Genomic DNA, 25,665 nt, shown 5'->3' on the forward strand with positions numbered 1-25,665 from the left:
ATGGAAAAAAATTAAACCACCAAAATATAACTGCAGTGTGCTTAAAAAAATACAGATAATGTTTTTGTACAAGGGGCTTGTTCATCTTTCATCATCTTCTCTCAAGTCTGAAGAGTGAATAAGCAAGACATTTACAATCTGTACGAGCTAAGGACTTCAGGATCCATACTGATTCAGCTTCTTACTGGGATGAAACTTCTTCAGCTGGTGAGAGCTTGGTTCAAGAATATTAGAGTGCTGAACACCAGCTACTGATGCCCTTCAACCTATGGGGATAACGGAAGTATTTCTAATTGGGAAAAGCAATGTCCTGCTAATGGTATTTTGGAGATGATTTACTATTGACCTATCACGAGCAATTTGGGAAGAACTAGTACTGAAGCGTTAGAGGAAATAATAGAGGGAGAACAGGTACCTGTGTAACTTTTAAAGATAATATTCTTACCCACTAGAGTCTTCATGGAAAGTTCAAATGAGATGTTTCAGGTGCAAATTCAAATCAAATAAAGGCTTTCACAGGTATCAGAGCAGGTGATAGTGAGTATGCTTCACCATTTTCACTAATCTATCAACTATCTGTACCTCAACTTTAATGGTGTAACTGTTAAGTCACAATCACTCCTCTTATTTCAGAACTGAAACATTTACCTCACACAAAATTTGGTAAGTAAAAGTTATGCCTCCAGTCAGTCGTCTGAATTTCCTTTTTGAATCTGACCTGCTCAGAACTAAAAGACTCACTTATGCCAAACATGTACCTAAACCATTAGAAATATTAATGAGAGCTGACCTACAAAAAATAAAAGTAAAATAACAATGTCATTAGGAAAGGTAAAAAGAGAGCTCCTGAAGTAGTAAAAACGAAAGGACTTGGCCTTACGATAATGTGTTACCTGGCAAGAAAGAGACTCTTTACAAATCCACCAGTCAGAGAGGAACTGAATAGCATGAAATAATTAAATTCTTTCAAAAATCTTAGGTAATATGCCCTTGCGCTACCTCATTCATTTTATTGGCTTTCTGAAAATAAAACCTAAATCTGATTTTTAACAGTACAAATTATATTTCTTTATCTAAATTTGAAAGGAAAGACGGAAAACCACAAAAGTTTATCTTAACTCTAAGGACCTCATTGCTTTCAGACTGCACCTTCTGCTTAGTCTTGTTTCCGAGATACACAACGTTAACTGAACATGGCAACCCCATTTATTCATCTGTCTTGTTTCACTTATGTCTGAGCAAAAATCTGCCAAGACAGATCAAGTGTGTGTTAGGTAAAAAGACCAAAGAAGAACGTCTGTTCTCAAACAGTTCTGCTTCATTGCCTGTGTCTCCCTCCCTCTGAACTCCCCAATTTCTTCTTAACCTCTCCTTTTCTTCAGATCTTTTAGAAATAAGTGCTCATTACATTCAAGGATCTATTTAAATGTAAGAGAGAAATACTGAATGGATTCATTAGCGTACACTGACATGAATACATGAAATATTCAAAATCAACAGCACAGCCTTCAAAAATCATTCTACCATTTTCCTATAGCAGATATCTAACATGCTAATTTGTCTGCAGCATCTGTGGTTGCAAAGACTAATATACCAGAAATATACAGAAAAAAAAAAAAACAACCAACAAGAATGAGTAATAAAAACTAAAACCCAACACTGACTAGAATGGCCATATTTGTCTTTAGAGTGAAAACACATAAGCAACCAGGCCAGTAAGTTGGTGGCGTGCCAGGGATGCACATGCACTACTATGCAGGTATTTTGTAACTTGGGATAAACAAGGAAACCCTCTTTGTCTTCACTAGTAGAATTTTCTTAAACCATTTCGCTTATTAATTTTGGAGTTAATTCTGCAAAGCAACAAAGTAGTCTTGCAAGAAAAAGGAGGGGTCACCTCCAGAGTTGGAACAGGGATTACAGTTTGAAACCTAAAGGTTGTGCTAGCTGAAAAATCCTCACCAGATTTAAGGACGTGTATGCAAAGCCACAGTCATGATCCAACAACCAACGGGACATCCGTTTTTGCATTCCCTGGAAACCAAAGATGACTCTTGTTTTATGCCCTCATTGGCCTGGCCATTCACTCTTAGCGACACTCAATTAATCTAGTCAACACAAACATAATTAGGCTCAATTGCTGGAGGAAGAAGAGTGCCAAATTTGAACAATGCATATGATGTACACTGATAAGTAAAGAGTCATTTACAGTGATAAGGTTGTTTCTGTATCCCGATTTCTATAAATCAGACTGGTTGTTTGATTAAAAACTATAGATTTTGATGCAGAAAGAGTGTATTCCATAAATGTCATAGAATATTCTCGCTTTTAAATATATTAAACTTCCTTTAATTTTTTTTCTTTTTTTTTTTTTTTTTTTTTTGCAGGGGGTGTGTGCATGCGTGTGTGTTACATTTCCCTATACATCTGCCTACTTTGCAGCAGAAGGGAGTATTGAGCTTGGAGAAAGAAAAAGCCAACGTGGTTTTCGGGGTCCCAGGTTTTGATTAATTGAGGAAACCAGGACTAGGCAGTTATTTCAAAAGAGGTATTCTATAATGTTTATCTATCTTTAATTAAAGCTGTAATAACAGCTGCAGGATTAGTTACGTGCTGCATCACTTCGGAAGAAAAGATTTCACTACTGTGTTTTTACATTCGTTTTCTCAATTGCAGAGCTAATTTCCAAACTGGTACTTGTAAGAAGCAGCCACGTAACAATGAAACCCAGCAAGGAAGAAGAAACTAATAGAATTCAAATTGCAGAAAATAGGTCAGAAAATTGCTTATTCCACAAATTCTGTTTCTTTTGCGTGTAACAACACCATCCCTTGTGTCAAGAAAATCCTCCAAGGCAGAACACTCCAGTGTCGTACAGTGGGCTTCCTTATAAACCGCCATCTGCTTTCCAAAGCAGATTTGTTTTCCAAAATGGAGAGGCCTTCTCAAAAGCAAGCACCAATGGTTTTATAGGAAATACAACGGCCATCCAACCAGGCAGGGGATACCAGATGGGTGAAGCAGTTTTCAGCTGAAAGCACCGGAATTCTGGGACAACTTTCCAAACCTTGAGAAACTGATTATCACCCTGATCAAAAATGACCCTCAGCTGGGAGTAATGAAACATTTTATACTTTCAGGGAGGAGAAAATAGTTGACGGAGCAGAAAGACTGATACTATGCACAGTGAGAGTGAACTACCACCACCAGATTTGGTAATAGAAGAACACATTACAGTGTTCTGAATGTGAAGCCAGCACAGAAAATTATTTTTTACACTAGTTTTCTTCCCCCCAAGTTAAATTTAAATAATCTTAGATTGTCACTACTAATATTTTCGTCTTATCTGAAAATTCTTTTTTTAAAGTGGTGAATGCTTTTTAAGGTTCAAGTTTGGTTTTAATGGCATCCTTACAGAAGAAGCACAAAATTACTCCTAGTAAAACTGATAGTGTTATCAACTTAAATGAAGGCACCAATACAGCCATAATCTTTTGTTCTTACTACTACCTTGACACCAAGAATATGGCTTCCAATAGAAAAGTAAAGCTTCACACATTAATTTAACATTTTAGAAACAATTAAGTATAGGCAGAAAAGTATAATTTTGTTGAATAGCACTATTTTTATGCAAATATTTTAAAACTCACTTTTTTCGGTAAGCTGATGCATTTTATTTAATTTGCACAATATTGAGCAAAGTGGCATTTAAAAACTCATTATCTCTAAAGTGCCAGATCATTTTAACACAAAGATCTTTTCATTCTTTAAAAGTTTTTAATAATCTCCAAGTTCAGGAAATTACTCACTCCTACTCAAAATACTTGTGACAAGATTCATGAAAGACAGACACACATTATTTTGAAGGTTAAAATAAACAGCTATAGCTGAAATTTCCTGCAAAACTATGCAGACTCTTGCAAAACAGGAGTTTCAGTACACAGTGGGTGACATGACACCACACTGGATATCATGAGACTGTAAATGGAAGCTGATGGTTCTGTTGACCTATCAGTGTTGTAGGGCCAGGTGTTGCTCCTAGGAGTTGCTAGTTTGGGCCCATTCACATGCATTATCTTTGCTCAAATAGTTCTTACCTTCAGAAACTAATTCCATTCAAAGGCTTCTATAGAAGGAAGCCCAGTTCTATAGACAGGCCAGTCCCAACAGTACAAATACATCTATCACTAAACCTCTGTGGAGCATGTCCAGGGAGGGGCAGCAAGATGGTCAGGGCTGGCACACTTGTGCATGAAGGAGCTTGGCTTGTTCAGTCCAGGGCAAAGGTGGTTTCAGAGAATCTTAGAGCAGTCCCCAGTGCTTTACAGGGAAGGTCTCAAGGAGATGAAGCCAGGTTCTTCACAGTGGGGGCAGGACAAGAGACAATGGTCAAACTGAAACAAGAGCAGTTCTGACTGAATATAGTTATTCCCACAAGGACAGCCCAGCAGCAGAGCAGGCTGCCCAGAGAGGTTGTTCAGTCTCCACCCTTGGAGGTTTTCAAGACCCAACTGGATAAAGCCCTGAGCAACCTGGTCAGATCCTATCACTAGCCCTGTTTTAAGCAAGAGGTTGGACTGGAGACTTCCTGAGGTCCGTTCCAACTGACCAAGTCTGCAACTGAATGATTCAGCGATCTCCGCTCCCATCATTGCCAAAATCCAAGCAAATTTTGCCATGTTTTGTAGTAATTATAAACTTCGATGTGACGCTTAAAGAAAACAAACAGAGACTATAAATAAAGAATACTGAGAAGTAAACCAGTTTTTCAGCTTTACTTCTCCTACTGTTGGTAAGAATTTTGGTAAGATAAATCAATGGATTTTAATCTTCATATCTCAGTTTTAGGACATCAAAATCAACCCTTTTAATGGGTATATACTCAAATCAAGGCATAGTTGTAATGAAAGGCCTTCACTGATAGCGCTCTGTAAGTCTAATTTGTGAACTACTGACAGCTTCCTTATCCCAGTATCTTCACTCCTTTCACAAGCACTAATTACAATTTTTTATGGGATATTCTGCAGAGTGTGTCATTTAACACCTCCTTTGCTATAAACAGTAAAAAAGAGGAAACCTCTAATACAACTGCTTCCTTAGGTCAGGCTTTACTAAAGACACCTACCATTACATCAATAACCTAGTAGGGAATAATGCTAAAGACCTACCCTACACTGGAAGAGTACTGATTTCTTGTAACCTATGTGAGGTTTACTTTGGGCATGCTATGACAAAAACCGATATTGCTCTGCCGTATTGTTTTTGAACACCACTACCCTTCCTCACCCCAAGACTGAAGACCCACATTTCAGATAGAAATGTTAACTCTGTGTTTGTTGACCTTCTCCCTGGTACTCCAGTCAAATTCCTTTCCACAGATCTCTGTTTTGGAGAATCTCCTTGTGGCACAGGCTCAGAACTACCTGAATCTGGCATTTCTCAGACAGCAAGCAGGTCATGATGCTCGCAACAGTGCAGAAACAAGATATGGTACTGCATACCTTGCTGTTAGCAACAGGAGGCAGGCAGCAAATTGACTGGGTGGGTTTCAGGCACCATAAAAGAGAGACAAATTCTGTAATCAATGCAGATAGACTTCCCACTCGTAAGCTATATAATACATCCCACAAATTATCACGGGGTTTTTCAACTATGTTACACCGTTGTTTATGGTTGAGGGTCTAGATCCAGTTAATGCTTGATGCAATTTGTATTAGCAGATTCCTAATAAATCATCTGATATCCATAGTTTATGGCACTGTTGCTAACACCAGGGTGCTTCTAAGATGATACTTCATTAATTTTGTATTGATTTTCAAAATTAAACACAGTTCTGAAATGCTTTGCACAACACATCTTTCCTTTGCAAAACATACTTTGAAACCACCTGATTATCTCAGGTCACCTTCAGCCTGGCTGAATTGCTGAGTTCTGACATAGCAACTCTCGCACATTTGAAGTATTGAGATTAAGTGCCAAAAGAGGAGTATAATATAGAAGAGGGCGCCCTCCTCTATAAACAGAATCTAGATACTGAATACAAATAGTACTCAAACATCTGACCAGAATCCAGTCTCCTACTATCTCTGTAGCAATGTGATGGAACAAATCTCAGATGATTTACACTTACACAACTTCCATGAAGTTAATGTCACTACTTGTAGTATATTATCACTAAAATTGACTCCCTGAGATCATATTTAATTTATTTAACTTGGATCTGCATTGAGAGAGCAGCAGACCATAACCATACAGCGTACTTCGAAATGTTCTTCCATTATTGCATTCTTTAAAAGCAATTTAATTAACTACAGGGTGAAGTCTGGCACTCCACTAACAGGCAGCTACACTCCCTGGGAGGAAGCTCTCCTAACACTCACTGTCCTCTTTGTCGTACTCCAAAAGAACATTTTCACCATCAAAGTGTACAGCTCAGAACTGAATACGTCTTCTGTTCTGATCGCCAAGCCTCAATTTATCATGTCACATACCTCCAACACAATGTAAGCATTTTAAGGTGAAAACTAAGTTTAAATGGAATAAAAATTAACATCAACATGTACATTAGCAGTCTTCAATAACCTCAACAGCTTCTCTCTGTAACAGGATATTAGAAATGCCCAACATCAATGAAAATTCGTAAGGAAAGAGCCACTGTCCAGAAAAGAAAAGGTAAACTAAAATGTCTAGAAATGTCCAGTATGGAAAACCAATGCAAACTATTATCAGAAAATTATGAATGCAGGCAAGCACATAAAGCACTACATAAATAGTTCAACTCTGTTTAACTGGGTAGCCCACATGGCAAAACCTCATCTGTTCTGTCCAAGACATGTAAGAAAGACGTGTGGTAAGGAACTTTCTAGCTATCTATAACAGGGAGAAATGTTCTGACTCTGGCAACAAAGAAAAATGTTCTGATTCTGGCAGCAAAGAATGATATGGCAGTGAAAAGAGCAGCTCTGAAGAAGGATGTAATTTAACTTTGAAATATGCTGGGAAAATCCATTTTTTACAATGTACTGTCTTCTAATAACTACCTGACAATTCTGCCTTTTGCTCAATTTGGCAACTTCTGTGCAGCTTACCATGTCTCTAGAAAAAGCCGATCAGAAGATCAGGATTAGCTCTTCTACAAATGAAACTAAAACCAACACAAAAGAGAAGTTCTCTGAAGTGCAGATAAGATCGTTTTCTCTGAAAAGTGGACGTACAGTAGTCTTCTGCATTACTGTTTCGAAAGCTATGGCAGGCCAAGCTAGCAAGTCATACAAGTACGGTCTTAAAATGACACCTTCGGCGCTACCTCTTCAAATTCACGCCAACTGGGAATTTTACAGGTGAGTGTCTTGCAAAACATATGGGAGTGAGCTACGCTGATTCTATAAATGTGATGTGTATCTATGGGTTTGGTAGTCATTATTCTGGCTGAAGGATTAGTAAGAACGCAGCTTGAGCTGACCGAATTACAGGAGACACCTCCTCGCTGCGTCTGGCAGCACACGCGGTAATTCCCTTGAAGCTTTACTTCTGCACATACAGAATCGAGTTTCAGCAAGTCACAGAGAACAGATGAGGGAAGGGGATATTCTGGGGATTCTTCACGGGGACTTTCCAAGAAGCTTTTGTAAACCTAGCCCTTGGAAGAAAGGAGCTGCAAAGAAACAGCTGCTGCCCAGCGACTGGCACACCATAGACAAGAAAAGATTTACCTAAATCTGCAAAGAACCGTCACGTGTGATTAAAGCAACAAGCATTCACAATGTTCACGTTTAACACTTTCCTTTCTGTTTGCAATGCTCCCATCAATAAAGAACTAGACCACTTTTGTATTTAACAAGCAAGCTGTCTTCTGTCACTGCGAACAGTCGCGGGCAGAGGTCCTACAGAGAAGCACGTAAGGCAGCACAGAAAATCCTTGGCATGATGCAGGGAACGTGTTTGGGAGCTCGCTCTGCCCTTTCTTCTCTTGCCATTCACGTCGTTGCTCTGTTCTCAGTGGCATGTGTGCTGCAGCTGGTTGGGCAGCAGGATTTTAATATTTGTATTTAGCTCTTCAGAATGTTCTTATTCAGTCATTATTTTGGGAAGCTGCCAAGCTTTTCCTGAGGAAAGCAAACACAAAGGAAATGCCAGGATTTTCTGACAGCCTACGACTAAGCTATACCAGAATGGAAATTCATGACAAAAATAAAAGGTACTTCTCTAGCCTCCGGCTTTCTCTATGATGAATTTCAAAGACTTGCTGCTTCAGAAATAACTTTTTATTTAAAAGAGTATTAACAACTTTAATATGCGGGTTCCAACCAGATCCCTTAATATTTAGGGAATGTTCAGGCTACTTGAATTAATATTATAATGTTATACTTTTTATTTTAAATTTGTTTGTAAGTAGAAGTACTCATTTATTCATGCGTGCATTACTTAGTGAATGCCCCAAAAAAACCAATGTGCAACCATGTGATAAGCCTTAATTACTTGGTTTTTAAGTGCCAATAGTAATTAGAAATAAACTCCTAATAAATTTTACTTTTTGATCTGCCATGCAGGATTGAAAACCTCATATGACAACCTCAGAGACCAGTCTCAGTTTTGAGACTTCTGCCAAATAATTGGAGTACTAGTAAGAGCAGTGGATGCTCCTGGCTAGCTTCTACCTGGCCAAGGGAAGTCTGAGTTGACTACCATACAGTTAAGAACTTTGTCAATACTTGAAACTATGAATAGTTGCTGTGCCTTGCCATGCATAACTAGGAACATGGGAAAAAGCCATCTTAAACTCGGGGGAGGGGGGGCAAAAAATTCAAAGGGACAAAAACATTTTAAAAAATGAACTAAAATTGTCCATTCAAATTGCTCCTGCTTACAAATACTCTTCAAGCCAAGGCAAAGCAGACTGGATGGCAACACTTCTGAGGGCTCTTTCTCAGATTTCCTTCAAGAAATCTTAAAATAATTTGCTGCTTATCAAAGAGTCAAAGTAAATGTCTGATATTTCAGCTAATCTGGATAACAGTTCTTGAAAAGATTTTGGGTTTTTTGCCACCTCTAAGAGTACATTTCGGTGGGGTTTCTCAGACCGGGAATGGAATGAAGTTCTGAGTCAGTCTGCCTTCCCACTGCTCCACTCATTTTCCTCAAGAATCCTGTACAAACACATTGTTAGCACTGAACCCCATTTCCTGAGAGTATACATATTTAAAAACCCTAGACAATGTATAGAAAACCACAATATTAATGAACACTTACAGGCTGTAGACTTTAAACTATAAAAACAAGGAACATTTCTTTAAAGTAGACAACTTTGCTGGCATTTGTTAATTAGACACTTGGAAACAATGAAAGATTCTCTTAGTCAAAGACATATTTATAGGAAGAAGAGATGATTCAGACCCACTTTTCTAGACTGGGAAGAGTAATTTTGCTTTTAAGTTTGCTTATGCAAGAGCTGTGCACTGTTTGTCATCTTTGAGACCTTAACAGTAAACATATGTTTCTGAAGTTAAATGGGAAGAGCTGAATATCTAATATTCATATTTTATATATAAACAACATATTTAAAACATCCTAAGCAGGGTTGAATGCTGCTGCTAGTACATGTGTAATTCAGATTAAAAAAAATCCAATGAAACACAGCTATATTGTTCAATTGTATAATAGTGCCTGAAATCCCTTGTTGTTACTTACAGGAATGAATACGTACTGCGGGTACATTGAGCATGTAAGAAAAAAATCAAAAAAGATAGAAAGGCAGGGACTTCATACAGAGATGGAAACAGTGCTTCCATAGTAGACCCTGGAAAATAATGGAAGTAGGTGAAAAGAAATGTTTCAAAAGCAGGAAACACTTATTTTCTAAGTGCAGGGAGATTTGGGTGGATCCAAGTCAGCACTCAAACCTGATATGTTTCAGAGTTGCTTATGATTCAGAAAGACAGACTTTCAAATGCCTATATGCAGTATGTTAACCACAGTCCACGAGGATGTCCTGGTGATGGCATATCAAACATTTCTAGTATGTGAAAAAATAAAAACCTTGTAAGACATGTACCTGTAAGACCATGAGCCTGTAAGACCAGGGGGACCTTGCAGCAAGTAGCAGAACTTCATTAGAAGATTATTTTCTACCATAAAAGACATTGCATCCAAGAGAAAACAAATCTATTTTGGGTGTCAGTGCCCAATTAAACAAAAAGATTTAATTGCTGAATCTCAAATTAGTGGAAGCCTACAGACCAATGAGCGTGACCTGATTATACTTAATACTGAGAAACAAGCCCTAATTATATCATTAATTGTTGGAGGTTAGTCCTCTGTAGACACTCACACCTTTTTCTTCCAAAAGGTACATTTCATAATCCTAAGGAACACTGCTAGTGAAAGCGTCTCAGAAATGTAGAATAAAAAGAGGAATAATAAAAAATCAGAAGTCCTTGCAGAAGACATTGCTACATGTTGTTGTGATTTAACCCAGCAGGCAGCTAAACACCACACAGCCGTTCGCTCATGAACATGGGACGGGGGAGAGAATCGGAAAAAAAAGGTAAAACTCATGGGTTGAGATAAAGACAGTTCAATATGAGAGAAAAGGAAGGGAAAATAATAATAATAATGATAAAAGAATATACAAAAAAAGTGATGCGCAATACAATTGCTCACCACCCGCTGATCAATGCCCAGCCAGGCCCCGAGCAGCAGCCACCACTCGCAGCCAACTCCCCCCAGTTTTATTGTTCAGCAAGACGTCATATGGTATGGAATAGCCCTTTGGCCAGTTTGGGTCAGCTGTCCCGGCTGTGTGTCCCCCTCCAGCTTCTTGTGCACCCCCAGCTTCCTCGCTGGCAGGGCAGTATGAGAAGCTGAAAAGTCCTTGACTTAGTGTAAGCACTGCTCAGCAATAAAACATCAGCGTGTTGCCAACATTACTCTCATCCTAAATCCGAAACACAGCACTATACCAGCTACTAGGAAGAAAATTAACCCTATCCCAGCAGAAACCAGTACAGACGTCCACAAAACCGCAACTGAGATTAGAACCAATTCTGGCTAAAAATCTCCCCTAGTTCATAGTATAGCGAAGGCAATGCCAAAGTGGAAAAAGCAGTCCTCAACAGAGGCTTCTGTTAGTATTTGGAAAGAAGTGGGATGATCTCCTTGTCTTATAAGGTTAAGAAACAACATTACAGTCCACTGGAATAGAGTGATATTTTTTACAATAACTGTCATTAACAGACCTGGATAGTTTACACCTAAGATAGTAAAGGAATTCCCTTCCTCTGCAGTTGGTCATTTTTAATTAAACTTTCAGTATCAGGAAAAAGCGCTCAATATTCAAAACCAGCTTGATGGCCAAGTCGGTTGCTCAGCCTGAGTTGTGAAAGGAAAACCAAGACCAGAGTCAATGGATACAGAAATAAGGGCTAATCATATATTTAGGGAAGGGTAAGTGGGAAAAAACATCTTTTCAAATATCACTTGTTTCATCCTTTTTCAAGATTACAGCTTTTGTATTCAGCTTCATACACGTGATTAAGAGTCAGTAATAGACACATGAGGTACGCACACGTAAGGACTGGTTAACGGCCAGATGTTTAAAGCAGTTGTCCTGTGAACACATTTTGATTGCATGTGAGTATTTCTAGCAGCTTGTAGGACTCAAGGATATTAAAGATTTTCATATTGCTGTCACAAAAGTACAAGCAAAACCACTACAATTTACAGATTATTATGGCCTACTTCTGTTACCCTCCTCCCTCCCTTCTCTCACTGCCTTCCCTTCCCTTTCCTTCCCTCTTCCCTCCTCCCTTCCTTCTCTGCTCCCTCCTTTCCTTCTCCCCCTTAATTCCCTCTTTCTCCCTTTCTGTCCCTCCCTCTCTCTTTCAAGAACTTCAAACTCAGTTAAATTTGGGATTGGAAAAAAAATACCTGATTTTGGATACTGAATGTGGTCTTAAAATGGGTTCCTATGCATTAAAATATGTACCTTTTTATTGCACATTCTATAACCATATCTTTATGATATTCACAAAAAGCTTTTGCGTCCTGCCACAGATGCTACTTACTTCACTGACACTAATTTAAAACCCTATAGATGTACCTAAGCCTGTTTAAGGAGCTCAATTCAAGCAGTAATATGGGTAGGGTAAAGCAGAAAAATACAGAGTTCAGGCTGTTTAAAATTACTGGTCACAGGTTGGTGATGGGTCAGTATGCCAACGATCCCCCTGTATAAATAGAAGAGGATGAATAATGAGAAGTTTCCACAGGGTTAAAATCTGAAAAATTATCTCTTCACCTTACATATATCCCACGAGATCAGCTTTAAAATTTTTCTGGTTCAGCTACATGACATAGTAAAATGCATTTTTAAGTAAAAATACTATGCCCGGACAAATACCTGTAATAACATCTACGCTGCTAACAAAAGCAACAGCGACGACATCAGATCACCATTCTGCAACATATATTACAGACATAATGTATGCCTGCGTATGACCATATGGCACATAATTACATCTGAACACCAGGTAAACAACCCAACCAGATGATTTTAACTATTTATTTTTTTAAACATGGTGCCACTTGAGCAAGACCTTCACTGATACTCGAGAGAAGCGGATTACGCCACCTGCTTACAGAGCAGCAACAGCTAATGATGCAACATGTTGCTAATGACTGTGTGCTGGCAGGCTGCATTTCGATTTCGCCTATTTTAAAGACAGATTGAGAAACTAATTAATTAATTATTTACTGCAGAGCACGTTGAGATCCTCAGGTGAAATCCATTACCCTGGCATGTTAGATTATTTACTACAGATTAGATGAAAAAGGAAAAAATAATTGCAGACTAGTCTGAAAGCGTCAGCAGAATGTCCTAAAGATAAGAAAAGATTAATCCAGTTAATAAGTAATTATCTGCAGCTTTTCAGGAAGAAAACAAATTCAAATCTTTATGCACATTACCATATGGAGCAAGGTGTTTGAAATAGTAGGGAAGCAATTAAAAAAAACCCTCCTCAAACCTCCTGTGAAGCAAACTGAAACGAAGCAGATGATAAGTAATTCTACAATTCTCGTAGACCCCAGTGGAGTGGATAGTGAACTGGAACTAAATATGGTAGTAAACAAAAATTTAATGCCTGAATCAAGTGCAGCACATAAAAAACATAAAGAAAGAGAGGAATTACAAGTAAAATTACTACTAGTTGAAAGAATTATAATATCAGTAGCAATATTATACTTTAAAATATTGTATTTTTAAAAAAATATTTCAATTTTGAAACACTCTAAAAGCATTTAAGAGAAACCTGATGGTTCTTGTTCAAAAGTCAATCTTCCACAGAGAGTGAGGCAGTTGAGGGAGCAGCAAGTCAATGGATAAGAAAGGAAATTAATAGAAACAAGTTTAAAAAATTAAAAGAAACCTTTCTTATTTCTTTCTGCCAGGTTTTTGCTAAACTGATCCCTTAGTCTCTATGTGAGCTGAATTTTGAATGACCATCTCTGTCAAACAACAAGAAGTCATTCAGCTTTAGAATGATCTCGGTGACACTTTATTTTTTTGTACGTGCCGTTAGCATCAGCTTTCACTGATCTCCACACAGGTCCTCAACAAGGCCACAGGAGAAGTATTAATTCATCAATTGCAATTTGATACTGCAATTATGCAAAATCGCAGGAAAGATTATTTGGTCTCTGTGATAAAGTCAGATGAGATAATCATAATGCTCTATCTCCAATATCTACTAGTCTTTCCATTTAAATGTAAAAGTTTATTCTTTATGTTTAAAAGTTTATTCAGTGTATTCATAATATTTTCTTAAATCAGACTCTGCTCCCAGGATGAGCAGATGCTCAGCCAGGCTGCAGGACAGAGTTCTGTGATTCAGCCTCCATCACCTCAGCTGCAGATGGGTACTGTCATCCTACGCTCATGGTCTGCTCCTCTCGTTTTTCTCATCCTCACAAGGGTAATGTGAAGCACTCACTCATGAATGAATAAAATCACAGAATCACAGAATGGTTTGGGTTGAAAGGGACCTTGAAGATCATCTAGTTCCAACCCCCCTGCCATGGGCAGGGACACCTCCCACTAGACCAGGCTGCTCAAAGCCCCATCCAGCCTGGCCTTGAACACTTCCAGGGATGGGGCATCCACAGCTTCTCTGGGCAACCTGATCCAGCGCCTCACCACCCTCACAGTAAATAATTTCTTCTTAAAATCTAATCTAAATTTCCCCTCTTTCAGTTTAGAACCTTTACCCCTTGTCCTATTGCTCCATTCCCTCATAAACAGACGCTCCCCATCTGTCCTGTAGGCCCCCTTCAGGTACTGGAAGGCTGCTATAAGGTCTCCCCAGAGCCTTCTCTTCTCCAGGCTGAACAACCCCAGCTCTCTCAGCCTGTTTTCATAGCAGAGGTGCTCCAGCCCTCTGATCATCTTCTTGGCCCTCCTCTGGACCCGCTCCAATAGGTCCATGTCCTTCTTGTGCTGAGGAATCCAAAGCTGAACACAGTATGAACAGTTAATCAAAGAAATGAGTTATCAGTGTGTAAGTGAACCCTTCATACTCAATTGAGCTAGTGACCAACGTGGCAAGTTAATATGGTTTTATTAGTGGGCAGAAGAGAAACATGTTATCACAAGTCTTCCATTGTACAACTTCATTGATGTGAGATCATTCCCCTTTCTACAGAATATTCCTCCTGATGTGCCTTGCATGCCAGTTCTCTCACACACACACTCACTCTCTCTCTCCCCTCCATTTGGGTAATGATAATCAAGAGATCTAATCATGAAGCAATGAAGCATGCTAAACACCTGCAAGAAATGCAAAGCTCTGGCTGGGGCAAGGGGGGCTCTCGCAAAACATCACAGCAGGCACCTGGATTTAAGAATGGAAGAAGAAGAAAATCAGTCTCTGTGGCACCTACTGCAGCTCTTCAGTAGCTTTCTTTGAGAGATTCATTGCTTGCTTGTGCCAGTGAGGCCCTTGCAGCCACAAAATATTCCTGTGCTGAACAGATGTATGCCTCAGGGGTATATATCCTAGCAAACACAAGGGGTAGAGGAAGGCTCACTTGTTTTGCTATCAGAAACAGAACCTATCTAATTGTAAGGAACAAAGGCAGAATCACCACTGACCCAACCACCCATGGACTAACATTAAGCCACATTCTGTTGGAAAATATGCTCTTGAAAAATGTGCTAAGCATACTAACAGCTTAATATACTGCATGACTTGAGTTGCTTGAAATAAGGATGGAGATGAGAACCTGAAATACCTCTGTGGAGGAGAGGTGAACATTTTATTCCAAGAACACTTTGGAAAATAACTGCTTCTTGATGCAAACTAGCGCCTTTCAAATAAATATTTGTTCTTATGAAGTACCTCTCTGATCTCAGGAAAGATCTTCCCTTGAGTAACCTGCCCACTCCAAATTCATGCCAATAAAGCTCTCCATACCAGAGAGCGTCCAATAAAGCTCTCCATACCATGCTATGCGTCCTGTGCATGTGTGCATACCTAAGCCCCATGCGTTCTGTAACACAGTGTCTATGCGTGCAGGTAGAGGGTTGCACGCACACGCACGTGCACTGACTGAAAAAGAAATATTCTAATATTTGCCTCTTTCCTTAAAATAAAAGATTTCAAACCCGCATTGTATTGACAAGTGTGGAAAAAACAGCAGTCATTTCAGATGTAATAACAGCATGTCTTCTATCCTTTTCTCTTGCTCACTCAACAACGTGCATATCTTTTGCTGTGCTTCAGAGTCTTTCCTTGTGATTCTGAACCTGCTCTCAGATGTCGGTGCAGTCTGCGCTCACTGAGGGAGATGAGGTGCAGCTGTCAGAAGGAATTTTTCAGGGAGTTTATCATTTTTGGTCAACTGTGACCTGTAGCTGGTAATTAAAACACACTCCAGTCTCTTATCAATCATAAAAAACCACAGTATACATCATCTTAACTGACATGGGAACAATTTTTGCAATGAAACAGGAGTCAGGTATGCAACAGGTAGGACTTTCATGACATTCACATGGGTGACTGAGCATTTGCTGAAATGCAACTGCAATCAGAAACTACTTCAAGTGAACAACAAAAAAGATATTTTCTTATTTCTCACAGCTGCATAGAGGAATACTGTGAGAAAAAAAAAGAAAAAACACCAGCAGAACATAGGCAGATAATGGGGAAGTGAACAACTCTCTGCTTCATATTTGGATATGACTGAAATATTTCTGCTTGAACCCTCTAAAGCAAACAAACAATCTCATGGCATGAACAAATACACAAAAAGTTTACGCAAAACATAAAGTTTTAAACCATGAGAAGCAGCTGAAAACGTCGATTCCAGCTTAAGCTCTTCAAACTCTGTTCACTACCCCTAATACAGGAGTACCCCAAACCATGTATATGTCTTCAGAAATCACTCTGAGCCAATAATCACATTTATAGATGAGGAGTCTGTGTTCTACAAGGAATCTGTATACCGGTCTTCCAAGTCCTAGACCAATGCTTTTAATCACAAGACTTTTATATTCAGCAAAAATAAAAGGATACAAAGAATAACATTTTTTTTTTAAAGGGTGTAAAAGGTCTTTGAATTGAGACAAATGCATGGAACTAGAAAAGCATGTGAATCACTCCAAAAAAGCATTTTAGCTAGTTCTAGAAGATATTAGCATAGAAATATATTTTTAATAGACTATTGTTACTTACGGCCTTCCAAATCATCCATGGCATAACTAAAAAAATTAAAACTTACTGAAGTCTGCTACTTCTCTGTCATAAAAGACTCAGAAAAATTACCAGAAAAAATAATCATCTTTTTGAATTCCTATTAAATTACTTACAATAACACTTAAGTACGTATGGAAAGCTTTTCATATGTAAAGCACAAACCATTTCGTAAATGTGGGAATAGCATTATTACATCTATTTTTATCTGGGAAACTGAAAATATAACAGGGTGTGTGCGTGTGCGTGTCACACCGCTGTCCTGTGGCAGGGACATCTGAGTCAGCCCATGGCTAATTAGTTTTGTGACTGGAAACAGTCTAGTCACGCTAACGTGATGCTCTGGGAAGGTGAAAACGCCCTGCTCCTTGTGCATCTCCTCGCTGCGCTTTACCATGCCATGCGGACAAATCCTCAGAGGCTAATGGGCTGTATTTACAGAGACGCCGAGCATCCCGAAGGCCCTCTGAAAGCAATCCCTGCAGCCACGCAGCAGCCCGAGCCTCACCTCGCCCTCCAGTCCTGCATTTAAAATTCTCTTCTGGCTGACTGTCACGTTGAGTGATGAGATACACAAGCAGAAAGCTCTCAGGCAGGTTTGGTCTGGGCTTGCAAAATGGGTTTCTTCAAGCAAACTCCACCATTTAGAGAAAAGTGATTGTACAAAAGAAAAACCAATCTGATCTCCTGAGCGATTATGAATTAGTTACCCAGAAGTGCTGACTGTAAGGGTAGCCCCCGAGTGTTTTAAGGTCAGATTTATTCTTAGTATCAAGTCTTTGAAAACTCAACAGGCTTGTGTTGTGCAGGGAGTCAGATTTCATTATCATAATGGCCCCTTCTGGCACCAAAATCTGTGAATCTCTTAAGTTTTATCAACCTCAGCTGATTTTGTAGCGTGGAAATGGCTGCAAAGATGAATAGGGAGGGCTCCCAAATCTGATGACAAACTATGAGTTTTTAAAGGATACAAATGTTTATTATTGTTTACCCATCTATTTTCCAAAGTAACTTCCAATAAAATTCAATTAGAAAGCTGTATATCCAAGGGAAAGCAATGACGGGGGCCCATGGAGAGGACACGCGAACACAGAACAAGCAGCAGCATACAATCAAGTAAAGAAGACTGATTTATACAAAAAATCGTATTAAAATACCAGAATCGCAGCTAGCCTTGGTGGGGAGATATCGTCGCTACATGAATGAGCTCAAAACTAAAGCCTTGCTGCTGGGATTTTGAGGGAAATGAACCTGCAGCCCAGGGAGCCTCACTGGATGCAGTACAGAAGGCTCATTCACCTCAAAATCCCAGGCACAAAGCACCCAAAAGCATGCCTGAAAACAACCAAGCAAGTAAAAACTGCAAATGAAACACTGAGGGGAACATTTGCTAACTTGAAAACAAACAAGGGTTTCTAGGTTTTGTGGTTTTGAGCAAATTTGAGAAAGGAAAATAAAGAGGGTATAGTTTATTAACACTAAAGTCCCTCCTGGAAAACATACTGACCTTCAGGAGCCGGCCATGACTTTGAAATCAATTAAAAATGTTCTAAGTGAAATGCCATTCTCAATTTTCATAATGCGTTAATTTAGTTAAAGATGTTAATAATTACCATGAAAGAATTTTCACAGACATCATATTCATAGGTGTTCTCCATTTCAGCCTGTGTGGTGCAATACTTACTGTGGCAGCTGCTGACAGCAACCTTTTCAATGAAATTTCAAAGTATGGGGGTGCGTGGTGTGTGTGCATGCTTATTTATACAAATATTATGCAACGTCTTTACTTAGACAATTTTAAAATTATTTAATGTCACTTTTTTCCTTTTTTTATAGGTAAAGAGATTTCCCCTATTTGGTTTATATACTTTACAGTCGTAAGATTGACCAAGCAAGATGCTATATGTTTTACTGTTTCAGGCTATAATCCCATCCAGAGCCACATGCAAGCAAATTAAAAACAAAACCAGAATAGATCAATGCTTGTTACTTACACTGGATTGCTATGGATTTTATTCCTGGCTGTTGAAAAATAGATATGCGATGATGCAAAAATATAATTCAGTGTATTTTTACTGTAACTCGGCACTACAGGATTTAGAGTCAACGGAAGACACTAATTCAGAAAAAATAAATAAGGTACGGGATTATTTTTAATTTGCATGTTACAGTGTTTCCCATATTCCTGAAATTTTCCTCACTAGAGAAGTAGCTTAAAGCCTGGTCAAAGCGATTTCTTGAGCAATTTCTAAATTTTCAAACAGGAGATTATTTAGTGTAATTATCAGTCACATCACCACAGTTAGGACAGCAATGTCTCCCATAGGCATCGACAATATGGTTTTTGTACTTCTGTGCCTTATCAGGGATTTTTTTCCTAAATTTTGTGACACACATTCAGCCAAGACTGATCAAACAGCCTGCCCAAATTTGGACCTATTGAGCAAGGAAAAACTACGCTCAAAGCTATGTCCATTTCTTTTTGTATGCAGTACAGCATGGATCCCCATACACACTGTATGAAAACAAGCAGCTTTGAGTAAGTTCCATTTGGGTTTTTTAAAACTAGAAACTCTATGTGAACATAAGGGTGAACTGAAACACAGCCAACAATGTTATCGTTATTTCTTTAAAACAGAGCAGAAACATTTCTGTATTTGGAATTAAAATGCCACAACTTTTTGTTTCTCATTCAATATAGTATTTCCGCAACAAATGCTAGAATGTTTCAGTCAATGTAATTTGCTGGAAATACCCAAAAAACTTCAAACACCTAGCTTTTTGTGTTCTTTTAAAACTAATTACATGCTATGGAAAAAAGTCTGCCAAAGATCATCTTCTAATGCTGATTTCAGATACAGTACTCAGCTTGGTAACTTCAACGCCTGCGCTTAAGTACTATTATTACATATTTCAGAAATTAGATCTTTTCCCTTTTCTAAATATCTGTATTTTTGTTACGTGCAGTCTATAACCTTAAAAATAGACAGATGGGTTATGAACTAGAGAGTAACAAATTAAACTGAAATGCTTTCATCTTTTACTTCATATCTCAAGAGGGACTACTTTGTATAATTAAATGTAGCGAGTCACCTCCCCAGGTAATATAAGAATATATCTCCACAGAATTTAGCAGATTATGAAATTCGGATCCCTAGCATTTTTTGAAACACCACTAACAAAATTCAAAATAAGTACGGCTATCTGTGTGCATACAATTTTGTATCAGCTATGACACTATGTATAGTGTCATAATTGTCCACGAAACTATTTCTCAAGATGTTTTTCTTTTGTTTTCATTTAATTTATGCAGCATTTAAAACCCAAAATCCATAAACTATTTTGGACAGTTCTACCATAACAACTAAATTCCGGATGTTCACTTATTACTGATTTTTTTCTTTCATTTTGCTTTCTTGCATGCCAGCATGCATGAAAAAGTGCACGTGTGCTTTAAATATATATTTTGCAATCCTTTCAAAAGCCTTAGAGTACAAATTGAGAAACTTCTCCATGGAATTTTCCTTCCACTGTGCATGAGCTCAATAAGCATGTGCAATGTGGCAGAGATAATGAAGCCTCTATCCCCAGTCCAAACTCTTCAGGTTTGCTAGCAGAGGACTAAATCATTTTACTTGAGGCCATTTATACAAAGTTAGAGAAAAAAAGTGTTCTTTTGACAGACATTCTATACCGGCAAAAGCTATTCTTGCTCTTTATGCATTAATATGATAAATAAGTCTTGCTCTTGAATTTATTTTTAAGGGACCAGCCCATCCCCTATAACATCCGTGTGTGTGTCCATTCCTTTGGGTTAGAATTCTGTGGGACCTGGTCCTGCACAGGCTTGTTGGGATCAGTACAGGAGAACTGAGCGGTGGAATAGCATCTGGGGAAGGAAAAACCTTCCACCAGTTTCAATGCCTTGCTTAGTTTCAGATATTCAGTTATTCAACACATTTTTTATTCAGAATAAAAAAATTACGGCAGTGTGCTTGGACACATGTTATTCTTTTTTTACTTGCTCACAGTGAATGCAATCTACAAGTATACTGTGGCACAATTTAAGAGAAAGAGATTATTTAAATATTTAAAATCAGATTCTTCATGATACATGGTCAGATCCCTAGGCATCAATCTTGCAAACACATATGCATGTTAAGTTAATGGAACCTCTCGTGTATATATATTAAAGTATTAAAATCCTTTCAGGATTAGGGATCTAATTTTGTTTCAAGAAAAAAAAAGTATCTTCTTTGAACAAGTATTATTTTTTCCTCCCTCTGCACTTTACTAAATACCAATAAAACTTCCTTTCAAGTTTTATTAGACATATTGTTTGACAAAAGGAGATGAAAATCAATTGTGTATGCAAGTAATTTTTGTAATTAAATAGGCTCCTGTAATTTCTGATACACAAATGCTCTATCTCTAAACTTCATCCTTGATGCCAAAAACTTCAATTTTATTGCAAAATAAAACAGAGCGCAAGTAAGACGGTCCTATTCAGAAAATATACCTCCTCTAACATTTAATCTATTAGATCTACAATTGTTAATAAAGATCAGAAACCTGCCAATAAAATTGAGTGCTTTAACTAGCTATTCAAAAGCACTGCTGTATTTCAAACATCATGACTGTTTTATCATTTCTTACCGGTAGAGACAGAGGATGGTGAAAAGACTCAAACTCCCTACTGTAAGCACTTGCTTCAGGTGTGCTGACTGGCATCCTCCAAGGCACCCACATTTCTTTACTGACCTAAGAGGAGGCTCACATTCCTGTATGACACCAGGAACGGCACTCAAGAAAGATGCCAAAAGTACCTAGATCAGGCAGTAAATACTCACCTCTGGCTGAGGTGCATGACGAAAGGAGAAAAGGCAGAGAAAAGAGGAGAGAAAGTCCAAGAGGAAGAGCTGGAGTGGCGGGGTGAAGAGGCAGGAGAAGGGAAGAGGAACTAAAACCGAAATGTATAGGTTTCCTATAAGCACGGTCACTTCAGGGGTGAGAGCAGAAATGCTGCCTACAGGCACTGTGCACAACTTTCCTGCCTTCCATCCGCTCGATGCTGATGGAGTTACTTCTGCTCTACACAGGACAGCACAGAGCAGAGCCCAGCTGAATCGAACACTGGCCCATCTGCATTTGTCTTAACCTGTCCCCTTCCACGTGACGCTGTAAGACTTGAGTAACCCAAAGCTGCCAGACTTTTCACCCTGGGTGCTGGCTCCAGCGTGTTATGGTCCCTCAGGAAGGCTGAACAGTGTTTAGTTGCTGCACTGGTTTCTTATTAGAAACCTTATTATTTCCTATTGGAAGCCTTCCAGCAACCGAAAGGACTAGCAGAGATCCCCGCTCCTGACGTGCCTCTTTCCCGAGTCCCGAGAACAGCACATCTTCTCCTTTTTATTCCTCCCGGCTTTGCAAGGCTCTCACGTTTACACAAAAGAGTTTCCTGGGCTCTCAAGAGCTCATTGCAAAGACACTGTTTAACTCCTCTGAACTTCAAGTCAAAGTACCAAGCCCTTCCTCAGGACACAAATCCCGTAACAGGAGATTGCAATCCTGTATCACAGCGCTTAAGATCTGGACTGCGCTTCCAACATTAAATTTGACTTATGCATAAGAAATCGAATCATCTGACTAATTAGATTTCTGGCACAAGTGGCTTACTGTCATTCAATAAGCCATTCAATAAATTCATGAACAAAATAGATGATCATATTACTGCAATCATACAGTGCATCATAAAATCTATCATAAAAATACAACATTACTGCAGAACATATAATGTTAAGACATGAAATAAGGTGATAGCAAATAAATAAATAAATAGAAGAATCAGTCATAATTCCCCGTTTCATCTCTACACTTAGTTTTCTCATTTCAAAAATTTATCCTTTGAGCAAAATAATATAGTTTTTATTACATTTTAAAGCAGCTTTCTGTAGTCTCGTAACAGTACATACTACTGTAAGAGTTGGATCCATTGGTGGTTGATATTTTTAGGCCCATCCTCAGCAAAGACAGGTTACAGATCTCTATCAAACAGACACTGCACAGCCACATATACCTGCCTATTATTTAAAAGAAACCCACACCCTTGACAGTGACTTTTCAGGCAATTATTGCGTGCCTGTGCTAATCCACCATTAGGCAGTGCCAAGAAATTATCAGAACAGTAGATAGCTTCAGATATTATTGTGCTCTGTCATGCTGGATGGAGACCTGGTTGCTTTGACAGGCGGCATCCCCCTGGCATTCGAGGGAAATCGGATTTGCTGGCTGACACTGTCACTTCTGTTCCCTGCCTCTGATGTCTCTGATCAGGAGGTACAGCTCACGAGCTCACAGCTTAAAAAGGTCCGTGCCTTGGTGGGCATTTCTTGAGAAAAGTCCCACAGAGAATCAGCAGGCACTTGCTCTTCCGTGCTGACTATTTCATCTCATCCTCATTTATATTTCTGGCTTATGGGGCATCAAAAGCCTAGCAGGGAAACACTAACTACAGTACCTTCTGTGGGCTGATGCCACTCAGATTCACCTGAATTAGAAGGTGATGTCTAGTGCTTTACCTTGTGCTTAAGCCATAAAGGGAGTTTATTGAGCTGAAGTGCAGCCTGCTTGGCAAAGAGTGCCTGCAGCTCCAGGAAACAGCATGAAAATAAGGCCGAGATGTTCTATCTGCCGTTTGAACTGAAGGCACACCCACTTGGCTACCTGAACGCACAATCCTGTGCTACTGTTCAAGCCTGATTGCTAGTGGATGAAGCAGATATCAAAGTTTTCTTTTCATCTTTAAGAGATATGGCGCATAACTTCTCCTATTATCCTATCGCCCAGCTTCATCTCTTACTGTAGGATCGCTGGCAGAAGTGGAAAGACCTGAGGAGATCTGGTGCTGCAGTTAGCAAAAGAAAATCCTGGATAAAAGACGCACCACAGAAGTTTTCTGAAGGCAGCTTCGTGTCCACCCGCCTTGCTGGGGAGAGCAGGGGTCACCGTAGACCCTGTTTTTGAGGATTCTGTTCTGGTTCCCTCATGTCTTATGTCTTCTGGGCAGTCAGTGCAAGCACACCAGATGCAGAGCCAGAGCTGGTTAAGATAACCCGCTCTTAGCTAAGGTATGAGAACGCCCTGTGTATGTCTTGAAGATACACCCACTTTATCTGAAGATAAGAAAAGACTTTATGCTTTTACAACTATTTTTTGAAAAGTAAGCACTGCAAAGCTACAGTTATATACTAACGCAAACTTTTTTTGAGAAGTACTGATGTTCCTTCAGAAATTAGTTTTCATAACTATAACACTAAATGCACGATTATGATCTTTTTTATCAACTAAAACCACAGAGACAAGAAAATAAAAGCTTGTTATCTGGCCACTCTCAGGCTTTTGCTTTATAATTGTATCTCTTTTTGAATTGTGATATATATTAATTTAATGTTTTTCTGGCGCAGTGTTCTCACCTATAAAGCTGCACACACTTTGGTCATGTTCTTTGATGGTTAAGGATAAAGGAGAGCATATAAATTCTGAATCTACTGTTTGTACTTCAGTAGTGGTATGTCTGTACTGGCTGGCACCAATCAGGAAGACTAAGACGCCAGTAAACTATACGATACACAGACATGCAGCAGAACATAATGATATTTACAGCTTCAAAAAACAAACACGCAGGATATGTGAAAAGATGTCAAACAAAGGCAAGGAAAGCAGAGACAGCTAGTTTTGTTGCTTCCACTTCTGTATTTATAATACGAATAACACTACCGTAAACTCAACCAGCTGAGTGATCAGCAGACAGTATACTGAAAGATTATTAACTTCGTTGATCACGCAAGCCATAGCCGGATTTTGCAATTATTTATTTTTAACAGCTGTGTTAAGGTGAGTCATTTTATGGATGTCTGCAGATCCTACTATAAAGTAGCAAGCTCAACTCCAGTTACACCCCATTACTGTTGTGATGGCCATTGCTTCTTTCCTCCCAAAGGTAAATTATGGTAGGATTTTAAAGAGTAAAAGCCCTCTGAGGTCTCAGGCATGCTGACAGCAATTTTTAAAATGTGGACTTTAACTTTTATTGACCAGAATAGAACCTCTTTATTAGAAAATGGCTATAGACATACTTTGTCAACAGACTAAAAGGAAAGGTGTAATCGCACTGGTATCAGTGGGAAGGTCTGCACTTCTTTTAGAAAGGTAAATACTAAAGTGTACTTTGACTCCTCTATCACCTGCACTGCAATACTTGCAGGTCTCCTCGGGGAAAATAACACAGCGTTATGCAAATTGTTCTGAAATAATTACAAGTGAGGTAGATACTTTACTTAGATCTGATACATGAGGAAACTTAATCCATTATTGATATCTGCTTCATCCACTAGCAATCAGGCTTGAACAGTAGCACAGGATCATGCCTTCAGGTAGCCAATGGGTGAATTCACCCCTTGAATGCTACTCGGTGACATTCAGTCCCGCTCCTTCCAAACAGGAAAATGGGCAATTCTGAACTGGCAGCTCTCCTTGGATTTTTGTCCTTTTTGTTTTGCTCCATGTCAGCAGTTCTCCACCTTCCATGTAGTTTCTATCAGACTGTATTACACAAATACTGCTGCAGTATTGCAGGTATCTGTATACCAGGCTATGCTCATTTAAAATTCTATCACAGATAGTATAACATTTTAGTTTGCAAATTCTGATACATAACAAACAAATTTAAAGTTTAAAATCACTCAAAATGTGTCCCCCATCGCTCAGAGCATCACTGGATATGTTGGAAAGCTATTAGAGATCAAAAGCTATGCTAAAAAGGCAAAAGATCAAAAAAGGCCTACGGCAATATGAATGTAAAGCGATTAAGCCTATAGTTCTTCAGGCAAGATTGTTCCCTGGCTGAAAAAAATTAGAAAAA

General features: G+C 38.9%; 1 protein-coding gene across 1 annotated transcript in view; it reads right to left on the reverse strand.

Moving 5' to 3' along the window:
• The window catches only part of FAM83B (family with sequence similarity 83 member B), a 57,247-nt gene that overhangs the window by 19,774 nt on the left and 11,808 nt on the right, over window positions 1-25,665 (reverse strand). The window lies entirely within an intron of this gene.

The sequence above is a fragment of the Larus michahellis genome, chromosome 3, assembly GCF_964199755.1.
Source record: "Larus michahellis chromosome 3, bLarMic1.1, whole genome shotgun sequence".
NCBI classification, from domain to species: domain Eukaryota; kingdom Metazoa; phylum Chordata; class Aves; order Charadriiformes; family Laridae; genus Larus; species Larus michahellis.